The sequence below is a fragment of the Podarcis bocagei genome, assembly GCF_964188305.1.
Source record: "Podarcis bocagei genome assembly, chromosome: 3".
Lineage (NCBI taxonomy): Eukaryota > Metazoa > Chordata > Lepidosauria > Squamata > Lacertidae > Podarcis > Podarcis bocagei.
This window is the reverse complement of record NC_138127.1, coordinates 89,917,259-89,932,541: the sequence shown is the minus strand read 5'-3', so window position 1 is coordinate 89,932,541 and position 15,283 is coordinate 89,917,259.

Here is a 15,283-nt window from a genome sequence, read left to right as displayed (position 1 = left end):
TTCTCCTTCTTCTGAACATATGAACATTTGAAGAGCCTCTCAGCTTAGACCAAAGGCTTTTCTAGTCCTGTCTCCTGTCATTCCACCCCCCCTTCCATCAATGGCCAACTAGATGTCTCTGAGAAGCCCAGAAGCAGAACATGTGGACAAGAACCATCTCTCAGTGTTGTTCCTCAGCACCTGGTACCCAGGGGGATGCAAACTGCTTCTGATGCTGGAGAGAATATAAAGCCACCATTACTGGTAGCCATTGTTACCCTATTGATATCCTCTAGATGGGGTTGCCCTTTCTTGGAATGGTTCATAGCTTGGGATACCCTGGGATCCAGCATCATCACTTGAGGCCCACCTGGGAATGCCTATTTGCAGCTATGGCTCATTCACCAGCTATGCCCCTGTTGGAGAGATGGCTACTGTACTCCATGCTTTTAGCATCCAGACTGGATTACTGCAATGCATTTTACATGGGGCTGCCCTTAGAGACGACTCGGAAACTTCAGCTTGTCCAAAAGGCAGCGGCCACGTTACCGGACGCGGTTGCCTTTAGAACTTACACGAACCATGTTCTAAAACAGCTGCATTGACTGCGAGTTCATTTCAGGGCACAATTTAAATTGCTCACGTTAGCGTTCAAAGCCCTAAACGGCGTAGGTCCAAATAGCTGAAAGACCGGTTCCTCCCTACAGAGGTTCCTGTCTATGGTTAAGATCAGCAGAGGGGGCCCTCTTGGTGGCTCCACCACCTTCAGAAGCTCAGGGGTGGTGGTGTTGGCCCGGGAGAGGGGATTCTCCATGCCCGCCTCTATGCTGTGGAACTGTCTCTCAAGAGAGGTACACCTGTCAACCTCATCACGCAGCTTTCAGAGAATACGGAAGATGCACCTGTTTACTCTGGACTTTGACACCTGAGATGTGTGTGACTGTTTATTAGATGCAAAAATGTTATTGATTTTTTACATCTATAACGAATAAAACATACAAAACACACACTACAATACTACAAAAAACAAAAACACATATTCTTTCTTATATTCATTTTAAATTCCATTATTACGTGACTTCCTCAAATGCCCCCTAACTGAATTTCATTATGTTCCCTTGTAACAGTTCTCCCAAACATTCTTTCTATTACAATCAGTTCCTTCCATTGACTATCTTCATCTCTTTTCTCATTGTCTTAAATCCCTCTTACTATACAAAATTCATATTATAATCCCAGGCCTGTTTAATTCTTTCAAGTATCTTCTTAATTATCTTATATTGCAATATTTGGCTAAATATTCTTTAAATTTCATCCACTCTGTGACAGTCTGTTTATTAACTGTACAGGCAACTCCCCGTTTATGCTTGGGTTACATTCCAAGGTACCACGCGCTTAAGTAAAGTCGCATATATTGGGAACACCATGGAAAAAACCTGACATCACCATCGCTCCCTCCAAACCTCCTTGCTCAAACTCCGACTCTCCACAGGCCTCAAAGGTCAGTGCAAGGGTTCCTGGGATTGCACTTGCAAAGGATTGTGGGATTGCAAGATGCAATTTTTGCACTCTTTTAGGGCAGCTTTTGCCCCTTTTTGTGCCACTTCCATGTTTGCAGCGATGTGGCGCTGTGGGTTAAACCACAGAGCCTAGGAATTGCCGATCAGAAGGTCAGCGGTTCGAATCCCCGTGACGGGGTGAGCTCTCGTTGTTTGGTCCCTGCTCCTGCCAACCTAGCAGTTCCAAAACACGTCAAAGTGCAAGTAGATAAATAGGTACCGCTCCGGTGGGAAGGTAGATGGCGTTTCCATGCACTGCTCTGGTTCGCCAGAAGCGGCTTAGTCATGCTGGCCACATGACCCGGAAGCTGTACGCCGGCTCCCTTGGCCAATAAAGCGAGATGAGCGCCGCAACCCCAGAGTCGATCACGACTGGACCTAATGGTCAGGGGTCCCTTTACCTTTACCTTACATGCGTCTGGCCATGCATGCCTTGAATGTGCATAAAGGGGGAAGTGCCTTTATTAAATTCTGAATTTTAAATCGTTGTAACCCACCTGGGGACCTGTTGATGAAGGTCGGGTAATAAATTTAACAGCACCCACCTTAATTCAATGCTTCCCCAACACAGAGCCAGTGCCTTCAAAGCAAAAAGATGCTCTTGAGGAATGAGCACATGTGGTCTAAGACCCAGGAAGGTGCCCCCTAAATGGTACCTCCCTTATATTCATCCCCTTCCAGTGAAAAATCAGAAGTCAGAGCTCCCAGCTATCTCTCGCTGTCCCAGTGGACAAGTTTGGCAGAGGGGAGAAGAACACCTTTCAAAGATTTATTTTCCTTTTGAAGTTGGGCACATGGGGGAGGAGGAACCCAACCCCCACAATGCCTTTGACCAAACAGGATGGCACCTGCATTCCTGACTCCGTCTGATGTAAGCCATGAGTTGAAAGTAGCCATTTGGTTTGGTTTTATTCCTGTCTTCGGGCAATTTCAGACAGCTTCTATCAATTTGCCTGGTGCTCGCCATCCCCGGCAATGATTTAGTATGCCGTTAAGAGGATAAAACCACCCGTTGAAGAACAAATAGGATCTGAATGAGAGACAGAGCAGCCAATCCATGAAGCATGTGGAGGCACTGAAATTGGGGGTTGGAGGGGGAAGCGGGACACGCCCAGCTCAGTATTGTCTGCGGTGACTGACAGCAGCTCTCTAGCATTGCAAGGAGGGTTCTCTTCCCTGCCTGGAGATGCTGAGGGTCAAACCTGGGACCTTCTGCACCCAGAGCAGATGCTCCACCACTCCCCTGAAAGCAGTTCCATGTACCAATCTGGAAATGGCAGCAATATAAATATACCAATGCATACAGGGCTATCGGGTGGTGCTGTGGTCTAAACCACCGAGCCTTTTGGGCTTGCCAATTGGAAGGTCGGTGGTTCAGATCCACGCAGCAGGGTGACTCCCATTGCTCTGTCCCAACTCATGCCAACCTAGCAGTTCGAAAGCATATCAGCGCAAATAAATAGGTACTGCTGTGGCGGGAAGGTAAACAGCGTTTCCGTGCGCTCTGGCACTCATCACGGTGTCCCATTGCACCAGAAGCAGTTTAGTCATGCTGGCCACATGTGTCTATGGGCAATCGAAGTTCCAGCTGAGGACGTCGGGACTGGGGGCAAGATGGCGGGGTGGGAGCAGGAACGAGAGTCCAGAAGCCAGGGGTCTGAGGGTCAGGAAGCAGGGAGTCGTGAAGTCAAGGGTCTGAGGGCCGAGAAGCAAGGAGTCAAGAAGTCAAGGTCCAAGGATCAGGAAGCAAGAAGCCAAACACAGCAACAAGGCAGGAAACGTGTTGCTGTGGCAAAGAGCCAAAGGGAAATGCTGACCTTATAGCCCTTCCCGGCTCTTGCCACCAAGTGCAGTGAGTTACCAAGCGGCCTCAGGTTCAATCCCCAGCTAGAACTGGGAACAATCCCTGTCTGAAACCCTGTAGAACCCCCACCGGTCAGGGTAGACTGACAGAACCAGGCAGAGGGCCTACTTGGTAGTGGCACCCACCCTGTGGAATGCCCTCAAATCAGATGTTAAGGAAATAAACAACTATTTGACTTTTAGAAGACATCTGAAGGCAGCCCTGTTTAAGGAAGCTTTTATATTTGATGAATCATTGTATTTTAATATTCTGCTAGAAGCCGCCCAGAGTGGCTGGGGAAACCCAGCCAAGTGGGCGAGACATAAATAAATTATTATTATTATTATTATTATTATTATTATTATTATTATCAACAACAACAACAACAACAACAACAACAACAACATGGCACCCATGAGTGTGGGATGTAATCCATTGGTACAGTCAAATGCAACATTCCTTATTTCCCTAGAGTGAGCACAAGCAGGGGAGCATCCAGTCAGTGTAGCTTCCTGTTCCACTGGTCTGGAGCATCCTCCCCCTGCATGTGATCTGGGAGATGCAGCCATTTTGTTATCTTAATGTAATTTTGCTGTCTGCTGGATCTCAGCCAGCAGTACATGAGTTCAGTCTCCATATGCGAGAAACTCACAGTATATTGTGTAACTACTAAGAAAAGCCTGCCTTTCAGGGATCAAATCGTGAACTGAAATGTGAGTAAACTTTTTGTTACTTTACTCGGAAAGACTCTCGTGTCTTTATTCTTTTAAGAGGGATTAAAGGGAACACCAGGCAGTAATCTTAACTAAGAGATTCAAATGAATCTGCAAACTAGCTTCCAGCTATATTGAGGGGAATCTGCTCTACTGGATCACTTACTAGTGTAAGTGAAGGAAGAAGGATAATACTTATTCAATATATCCTTTCCTACCATCCTTAACATTCCTACAATGGGCACACGTGTGCCCACAGAGGCCTCTCCCCCAACTGAAATGATGCTTGAAAGAAGCATTCTGCTATAGGCAATATAGAATAGCTTGTGAGGGAATGTTTGTAGTGTCCACATCAGTTTCTCCAGTTTGCAAAGCTGTACACAGGCTCAAATAAAGCCAACATCCCCTGGTGTTTGCAAACAATATGGAGTTAGGTGGACCAATGGGCTGATAATTGCAATTCCACTCTTAGAAGCACATTTGAAGTGTGTCAGACAAATACAGTCTTCAAATCAAATACAGTCATACCTCATGTTATGTCCGCTTCATATTACATTCTTTCAGGATGCATCCCGTGGAAGGGTTACTTCCGGGTTTTGCTGCTCGCGCATGCGCAGATGCGCAAAATGACATCATGTGCATGCACAGAAGTGGCGAATCGCAACCCGCACATGCGCAGACGCACCACTGCGGGTTGTGTTCTTTTCATGTTGCAAACAGGCCTCCGGAACGGATCCCATTCGCAACCAGAGGTACCACTGTAATATGGATGTATTTGCTGATCTTAATGTGATAGCAAATAAGTAGCCAGGATATGTTGCAGCTTAACGTTTTGCAAGCTTTCTCAGGGCCGAATGTTGGCGTTTCCCCTTCCCCTGGGAGAGATGGTGCGAAGCAAGTAATGATATCATTTATTTTATGGCATTTAACATAAGCGTAAAACATATGCCTGTGGCTCTTTTTTAAAACAAATAAATGGAATGCATGTGGCTCATCTCTGTGTGTCTCTGCTCCTTCTGTCTCTTTCGGGGGAGCTCTTTACTTGATACACATTGCATCCATTGTAAGTCATTTATAAGGAGGAGCAGGAATGTTTGTTCCGTAATTATTTACTGTCTTTAAAGTATAATTATCCTGTAGTAGCAGAGGCTGGAAAACATCATTCAACAAGCACAATTCAGGGAAAGAACATGAAGAGGAGACAATGGGCCATCTTTTTTCTATTACAAGCCCAGCCTGGGCATTGGTACCCAGCACAATGGGGAAAACACTAGGCCTAATCAGCCCAAGAGGGTCTTCCACAGCTGACTCTGGTGTCCTTTGTTTTATTCTATTTAAGCTGAGCTTCCTTTTTCTTTTTTACAACCCAGAACTCTGAAAAGAAGCATCAAGTGAGCACCATCTTTATTTGCGTGTTCAGACCCAGAAACCTCTCCCCTAAATAAATTCGCACTTGGCTCAAAGTTTGGTTTTGGTTTTTGGCAGAATTTAGGCCACAACTTTATTGATTACAGCAAGTGACTGGTTGCATAGGCTCTGGTTCGACTAACTCCCTGCCATGCAGCTAGCGCTGACCCAGGGTTCCAGCATAGGTCAGCCAAGGGTGAACACCTGGATAGGTGGAAAGCTGGGAACGGGCTAACTCCACCACCCAATTGTCCCCCTGGACTCAGGCACGGGCACAACCCCCTCTCAGGGGTTGACCAAACCATCGAGTCCCTGGATTCCTTTAACAGAATACCCTTCACATAGGGATGGCGAGAACGTTCTCCCATCCCTATCACCTGAACCAGAGCCTATCTGAAACCTTACAAGTTGTGACAATTTGCTACGCAGCAGGCAAAACCCAAATTTCAACAATCAATCAGCCAAGTGGGGAAATTCCTGCCGTGCCCCTGTCCCAATGACATAGGACACACAACGGCATAGCAAGGTCAAGTGCAAAGCCCTAAAAGTAGGGAGAGGTGGGCGGGTGTTCCGAATGCACGCGTCGAAAGAGGAAGCTCTTGGTCATGGGCATAAATAGGTCCCTCGAACTGTTTGGACTGCGTCCCATTGGCCAGATTGCACCTAGCTTTGAGGGATCTACCAATCGGTGTTGTGGCTGACCAATCGTACCCACCCACAACACAGGGTATCAGTTTTCCAGGTCTCACTGCAATACGTGCCCTCTTTAAGGGAGGACCCAATTTCCCTAGTTTGCTTCTGGGTGTATTTGTTTGGGGATGATGGGCGTTGGATTCCAACAGGATCTGGAGGTCCACAAAGAAGCCTGACATATGGCCCAGAGGCATTCTGGGGGAAATAAAATGGTGGCTTTGCTCACGTTTCACCTGACGGTTTTCTTTTAAAATGTCTGGCAGCATGCCACTGACCGTCCCCACTGTGACTGCTGCTGTGCCCCTCCACCCACCTTGGTGAGCTCAGTTTTGGGGACTGGTTTTGAGCACCAGGAGATTACTGAAAGAGGTGACTGAGGACACAGAGCACAGGGCCCCTTCAGACTTATTCCTGATTCTCCTTTTGGGTAACAGCAAAGAAAAAATGCATCTTGGTTGTATATTTTGTTGCGGTGAAACATCTTGTGTACAGTAATATAGAAAGGCGGCATGCAAATTAAAAGTGAAATGAAATGAGATAGTTGGACCCAGATTTAAATGTGATCTCCTTTGTGAACTCCAGTTCTGCACATTTATTTATTTTTAAGCACCATATGAATGAATGAATGAATGTTGTCATAGAAGGAAGAGGGGAGATAGTGATTTTGAGAGGGTGGCAGGTGGGGAAGGCAATTGTCAGATGATCATTTGTTGCTTTAAAAATTAATAGTGAAAAGGGCACTACAGTGCTAGATAGCGGGACTGTACAGCCTAGTGTGTATGTGTGTGTGTATCTTCCTACTCTTGTGTTTTGTTCCCATTCTTTTCAATGGGGCCTGGGTGGAAGAGTAGTCCAGTCGACCAGGAGCTGAATAAATACACCCTGCACACAACCGAAACTTATTTAAAAAAAGAGGGCAATTCCTCTAAGTCACCCAGGGCATGGCTTAGCCCTTAAACCAGGCTGTTCTGTAACGTCATGGATTCTTGGCTCGCTGGTTGCTTTTTGTTTTATGCTCCTATTGGCCTCAGCGCAGCTTGTAAAATCCTAGCTGTTGCTTGCTCCTGATAACAAAGCCCCAAGGGAATCAGTCTGACCGCGGGAGAAGCGAACCTGCCATAACTCACGGTGATGTGTAAGTTCAGGCTGGGATGTGACCGGATACCCCGGGATCACAACTTCGGGTGTTAATTTATTGCAAAAGTGATAGCGGCCCTCCGTTTAGAGAGGGCGAAAACCTCCCCGGCTGCCGTCGTCTCCGGGAAGAAAGAGTTTAGCGACAACAGCATGGCGTGCAGCGCCTTCCGATTCGCAGGCCTGGTCTATATTGCTTTGTGTAACTGCTTGCCCCCGTGGGCCTGGCAATTGCGGCTTCTCCAAAGAGCCTCCCAGCTGCAAGAACTGATTGAGTGAGTCCGTAGGCAGATGCTGTTGCCAGATTCCAATAAAGCCGGGGCCTTGGGAAAATGTAAGGCAATTATTGATGGGCAGCAACTCACTAATCAGACAATTTCAAAATTAATCCCATATTCCCTCATTGTATTAGCTTGCCTTCGTGTTTCGTGTTTATGGAGGAAATTCACAGTTTGAGGGGGGGACGACTCTCCCCTCAGGCCCAATTATGTCTTTCCGAGGGTATTAAATTAAGAAAAGGAGACATATTGAAAGTGGCTTACAGTTAGCTTCTTCAAAGGATAGGACAGCTACTTGGAGCTCCTGCCTCTGTATCGGATGCAGGCTCCTAAACAGACATTTTTCTTCATCTTAGCTAAATAAGCATCAACGACCCGTATAAAGATGTCTGTGCAGAAAGTGAGAGAGAGTATAAATTGGATTCGGGGGTTGTAATGGTGTTCTCCTGAATAGGCCTTCTTTATTTGACCTTTCTGTTTGTTTTCTGCAAGATCATGGAATCGTAACATTGTAGAGTCGGAAGGGACCCTGAGGGTCATCTAGTCCAACCCCCTGCAATGCAGGGATATGTAGTTGCCCCATACGGGGATCGAACCTGCAACCTTGGCATTATCAGCCAACTGAGCTATCCAGGTTTACAGGAGCTCTGGGAATAATGAGAATCCAAATTTACACACACACACACACACACACACACACACACACACACACAGATTTACGTATAAGCTAAACAAGCTATAGCTTAGGGCCCCACTCTCTTGGGCCCCCCAAAAAAAAATTAAAGGAAAAAACACCTGGATGCACTTTTCCAAAATATAAGATAAAAAACAAATAAAATAAAACCTACATACAACAACAGTGTTTTGTGTTGTGTAGGCTCCTATGATGTAAGTAGTTATAATTCAGTTCAACGATTACATTGATAAAATACATATTTTGTTATGTGCAAATTGCTTTAGATACCTATTAGGTCCATAAATTACCATATAGCAAATATTCAACACAAAAAACAGCGACAATTTGTTGTTGACAAAGGACAGCTGGCTTAGGGCCTCATCAAACCTAAATCCGTCCCTACACACACACACACACACACACACACACACACAGACCAGAATTCCGTGTTTTTGGAAGCTCACTTGTGCAAAGTGGGAACACCAAGAAATTTGCATGGAGGAGGCAGAGGAGTGCTTGACCCTTCCCTAGTCCAATGATTTTCACCATTGCTTCCTTCCTCCAGCCTGGCTCCAAGTGTGAGGTTTCATATTCAAGTAGAGGAAAACGGCTAGGGGTGAAGGTAGCCCTGTTTAGGGAAGCTTTAAATGTTTAATAGACTATTGTATTTTAATATTTTGTTGGAAGCCGCCCAGAGTGTCTGGGGAAACCCAGCCAGATGGGTGGGGTATAAATAAATTATTATTATTAATAATGAAAAGTGATGGGGGAGAGAGCAGAACCCCTTCCCTCCCTCCCGCCGCAGTGTCTCTTCTGCAATGCACGTTGGAAGCAAACCTGGGACTGGGAATCTTGTGCTGACTGGCAAATATATCTTATCCCTCCCTTGGCTTGACAAGATGAGCGTGCAGCAACACGGCAGAGCAAAACTTTGGGTTCAAGACACCCAGGGAACTGCTTCTCAGGCAGTAAGGAGTCAGCCAGAGATGAAGTCTGATACGGCTGCCCCCAACCCAGCGGGCCTATGAAACCCTCCGGCATCTGGCTGTGAGATTTTTTGTGTGCCTTTGCTCCCTGAGCAGTGGGAGAGCAGAAGCACCCAAGTTCAATCCCTGGCATTGCCAGGTTGGGCTGGGAGAGACCCTTGTCCGAAACTCTGGAGAGTCTCTGCCAGTACAGTGCAGACAGTACTGAACTTCTCCACCTGCAGGATTTCATAAGCATATTTGTGATGGGAGTTCAGCCCTGACACCGAATAGACTGATAGACTCGCATACCCGCCATCCTCCTCCTGCTGGTTCCCTATTTATTTGATGCCTTTAATTTGCTCTTGCTGAGTTCATTTCATCCTTAAGATAGATTCCTTAGCGCAATTAGGAGGCTACAAAGAACGCCTACGGACGGTGTCAACTTCTGAGGTCACTCTCTGCGCTCCAATCTGTACACAGCACAGCGCTCCTTTTTAAAAATATCTTCTTAAGCAGGAAACCTGAGCAACAGAACTCTCTAGTTGATAGGAGGCAGGCTAGCCAGAGTGCCATCTGGATTGTTGCATTCAGTTTAGGCCACATGAACGGTCTCTGCTGGAGGTGCATTCTGAGAAAATGGAGGGGAATTGAGCATGACGTGAATAAACCAGCAAATTACACAACTTCCCTCTGGAAGCACCTGCTTTTTGTTAAAGGCCGGGTTGCTTTGCGAACCAACATATGGAGCCGCCTCCTCTCCTTCGTCCGACTGACCATTAAAAAGTTTGATACAGTAGTACTTTATTACCGACATGTGGTTCAGTCCCTTTGCTTAAATGCGCAGTGGATTTTTAAAAAATATCTATTTTAATCAAACCACAGTGCCTTGAGCCACGGGAGCACAGAAAACGATTGAAAACATTAGAAGATCTCACCTCTGGATGGTCATTTTTCAAAACAGGATGCTGCCCCAGATGAATCTGATCAAGGAGCTCGTCTGATGTTCTCATGTATCTCTGAGGTTACTGTCTGTCTTGTTCAATAACTTGATTTGGGGCTGTTTTTCAAGGTTCTCCTGTTAATTCACAAAGACCTAAACAACCTGGGCCCAAGGGGGAAGTGCAGCAGCAGTGAATGTTCAGATATCATCTCAGTAATGCTTGCAACGGCTCTATAAAGTATGACAGTATTACCGTATTTTTCGCCCTATAGGACGCACCGTCCCATAAGACGCACCTAGTTTTTTGGGGGGGAAATAAAGGGAAAAAAAATATTTTCCCCCCAGGCGCGGGGCTGGGGCGGGGGAGGCCCGAGCTTCCCCCGACCCCAGCCCCCAAACAGGCAGCTTTCTGCAAGCCGTGGGAGCCCAGCGCTGGCTCCCGCTGCTTGCGGAGAGGTCCGTGAAGCCTGGACACGCTGATCTCAGCACGCGCAGGCTTCGGCATGCTGGCAACTCTCCGCAAGCAGCGGGAGCACTCCCGCTGCTTGCGGAGAGGTCCGCGAAGCCTGGAGAGCGAGAGGGGTCGGTGCGCACTGGCCCCTCTCGCTCTCCAGGCTTCAGCGAAAGCCTGCATTCGCCCCATAGGACACACACACATTTTCCCTTCATTTTTGGAGGGGAAAAAGTGCGTCCTATAGGGCGAAAAATACGGTATTCTCAAGTTGGAACTGCAGGGACAGGTGAGTGAAGCTGGGAGTATGGGTGCTTGCCTCCTAAGGTCACCTAAGGAGTTAGCGGCAGAAATATTCTGGAGAGGGGTTGCTTACTGGTTCTTACTGGGAAGTGCGACTTCTCACCAGCTGCACTTCCTGGGATGCCATACGAACAATGTCCAAAGCAGCTCAGCACAAAGATAGAAGCAGCAGAAAATGATAAAATAAAATTCCATTTTGAAATAAGAACCACCCTTTTAAAATACTTTATTTTTAATATATGCAGTTCGATTTAAGAGGTAATTATAAATAGCCTGCTGTTGCAAAGAGACTCCCCTACCATATAGTCTTTGCTAATTAGAACAATGCAAATCCATAATTCATCATTGGCAATATCCCGCTTCTGCTGTAGTCAATAAAGTTTTGCCAGATTGTCAAAATTCTGTCTGACTCTTAAGGAAGCATCTCAGTTTGGCCATAGCTGCCAAACTCACCTGTCAATCCACTAATACTGTGTCATTCATGTCTTTGCAAACAGTATTCTAGTAGCAGCTAGAAAATAAGAAACAAATTCTTTATGTTCAGAGCTAACTAATCCATTCGCATAACTTAATAAGAAGACTGCATGGTGTAATGGAATATCATAACCCAGTATAACTTTTTCATTTGATTCCTTCTTTCCTTTCAGTGTTTTTCTGACACCTCATAGTTTCACCCTCTATGAAAGAAATCCCCTCTTTCTTTCCGACAATTGAAACAAGAATTGGAATAGCAGGAAAACACCAACAGCAAACAGCCAAGAAGAAAGTGCCACACCACACTAGAAAAAGGCTCGAAACAAAATAAAATTTAAAAAATTTAAAAAATCCTTCCAGTAGCACCTCAAAGACCAGCTAAGTTAGTTATTGGTATGAGCTTTCGTGTGCATGCACACTTCTTCAGATACATAAGCAGCAGGAAAACCTAATGATTGCTTTTTAAAAAAGAACACCCATCAGCGATCAAACACCAACAGAAAAAGAGACAAGGAAAACTTACCTGGGAGGGACCACTACAGAGAAGGTCCTTCCTGACATCCCCACCAATCACACTTTGAATCCAAACATACCTGGTACCTGGCTGCTAGTGGATCTCAATAACTGTCAGTGGGGCATTTGCTGTTACCTGGCTTTCTGCCTCCAATGTCGCTATGGCTTACTGGGAGACAGATGGGCAAAGTGGTAGGGAGGTCAGCGCAGTGCAGACAAATTGGCAGAGCTAATCCGGTGCCCTACCAGTGGGACTGCACCATGCTGACCTTGCTGCCACCCCCTCCTCTCTACAGCAACACCAGAGATGGGTGCCCCACTGAGAGGTGCATCTCATGCCTTACCTTGTTTTTCAGAATAAATGCTGCAGAGTAGAGTTTGGTACCGGCTTCAGGTACCATATTTTTCTGTGTATAAGACAATGCTTTTTACAAAAAAATGGGCAAAAATTGGGTGTCGTCTTATACACGGATAGTGAATGCAGAGGGGGGACGTGTGATTAATGGCAGCAGCAAGCAGGAGATTGGCAGCGGCGATTGGGTGTGTGATTGGTGGCTGCTGCAAGGCCTGTTGGCAATTGGCTGTGGCTGCGGCAAGTAGGTGGGTGGGCTGTTGGTGGAGGTGAGCGGGCAGACAATTGGTGGCTGCAGCAAGGTGTGTGATCGGCAGTGGCTGTGGCAAGCGATTGGCAGTGGTGGGCAGGCGGGTGAGCGATTGGCAGAAGTGACCTCCCTCACCCCCCCCCCCAAACAAAGCTAAACAATTTAATTTCTTAATTTTGGGTATAAAAAAATAGGGGTTGTCTTATACATGGGGGCTTCTTATACACGGAAAAATACAGTAGTTTTACCACTGTTTTCAGCACTTGAATTTAGTAAGCAGTACACTCACAGCTTTCTGAAAGTAGACAGCCGCCGCAACAACATCTCAAGGACATGCTGGACCTGGCAAAAAAAACACACCAAAAAAAACCAAATGGAGATATTGGTTCACTTTGTTTGTATCCCACTGACTTAATTCCCACCCGCCTTTTCCAGGAGCAAATAAATGTTGTGTTGTATTGTACTGTTGTACTGTTGTACTGTTTTATTTATCCCCTGAGCCCGGCTTCGGCTGGGGAGGGCGGGATATAAATAAAATTTATTATTATTATTATTTATTAAATTTGTCCTAGCTAAGCTTTGCAGTAGGGATGGAGCAGGAAGTGGGATCAGTTCACATTCAGTCCTTTTTTTCTGGGGGCACGCATACCCCTAAACATTTTGTGAATCTAAGTTTGGCCTCATTGAGGGGCCATATTTCAATATGAGTAGGGAAATGAGAGTACAGTGGTACCTTGGGTTACATACGCTTCAGGTTACAGACTCCGCTAACCCAGAAATAGTACCTTGCATTAAGAACTTTGCTTCAGGATGAGAACAGAAATCGTGCAGCAGCAGCAGCGCGGCGGCAGCAGCGGGAGGCCCCATTAGCTAAAGTGGCGCTTCAGGTTAAGAACAGTTTCAGGTTAAGGACGGACCTCCGGAACGAATTAAGTACTTAACCTGAGGTACCACTGTACCCCTAAACTTCTTTTTCCATAGAAAAAATGCACTGGCTCACATTTAAAAGCAAACTTACCTAATTCCTACTTTCAGAAACAATACCCAAACCATTACCCAGCCCTCCATCAAAATGTGCATTATTCTGAATTTTGCAATGCAATTATCCAGTCAAGTAACATGTACTAAGATGCACACAGGTGGCACTGGGGTCTAAACCAGTGGCATGCGGTCAGTGGAGGAGGTAAGGGAGACTAGGCTCATTCACTAAATGTTCCCCTGGTGCCTCCTTCCCAAAGCCCAGGAAGCTTCTGCCCAGTATAGGGAGGGAAGAGCAATGCTCCGATGGGTACAATAGCCCTTCTGCCATCTTACCAAAGCCCACCTAGCTTTGGGAAGGAGGCAGCAAGGCTCCAGCATCCTGTCAGAGCCCTGGCGCCTCCTTCCCAAAGCCTGGGAAGCTTCCACCTGGCTTAGGGAGGGAGGTGTGATGCCATCGTCCCCCCAACCCCCAGTTGCCCTCACAAGCTGGTGCCTCTGGTCTAAACCACCGAGCCTCTTGGTCTTGCTGATGGTAAGGTTGGCCGTTCGAATCTGTGTGACAGGGTGAGCTCCCGTTGCTCTGACTCAGCTCCTGCCAACCTAGCACTTTGAAAGCCTACCAGTGCAAGTAGATAAGTAGGTACCGCTGCGGTGGGAAGGTAAACAATGTTTTCGTGCGCTCTGGCACTCATCAATGTGTCCCATCACGCCAGACGCAGTTTAGTCATGCTGATCACATGGCCAGGAAAGCTGTCTGTGGACAAACGCTGGCTCCCTCAGCCTGAAGCAAGATGAGCGCAGCACCCCATAGTCAAATTCAACTGGATTTAACCACCCAGGAGTCCTTTACCTTTGCCTTTTACTATGGTGAAGTGTGCAAAATAAATGCATATATAAATGAGAATAAAATACAAAACTGCATTCTCTTAAGCAACATTGCTTGCAAAAAGGCGTATTAGGCAAAACTACTCTATTTAGTGCACACCCGTTTGGGCAAAATTATGTTGCGAAAATTAGGGTGTGCATTAAATATGATGGCACACTAGACTTGTGTAAATACGGTACTTAGAAAAATGAATTTAAGGATGAATGTGCAGTGAAATGCTGATAATTTTAAAATGAGGACTTGAAAACAAAAACAAAAAAATTGCAAACTGTTGAGTAAATGTGGAGAACTGAACAAGATAGCAAATATGAAAAAATGGGAGCAACTAGAACGGACAGATATGCCTCTCCTGACTTCGGGGTATCTTAGGTGATTTTTGCTATTTGTACACTGCAGCACTGGGGAATGCAGTGTTTAGATCAAGACGGAAATGGAAAGATAGATCCTATATCTTCCAATGGTGCTCGGCTCATGACATAACAATACAGTCTTGATTAATCTTTGCAGAAATGATTCAGTTTGTACTTGTGTTTTGCCATTGTCATCTTAAACCACAACACTAATTTACTCTCTGGTAAATCCTGTCCTACACAGATTGCTTAAGAAAAACACTCACGTTAACAGACAAACGTTAATGAATTCCCCGAGCAGTCGACAAAGTTAGCCCGGATGTGATTGAAATGCAGAGCCCAGCCTTGTTATTTTTATGAAACTGTGAATAATATAAGTATCCAATTGATAAAATGTTATTAAAGCTGACAGCCCTTAAGTGATCTAAGTGGTAAATATTGAAATTAAGTTTCTGTAGTGCGGCGGTAGGCAAAGGAGCCCTAAGGCTGTAATAAGGATTAAACAATGATTTAATGTTGTTCTGTGGGGGGTA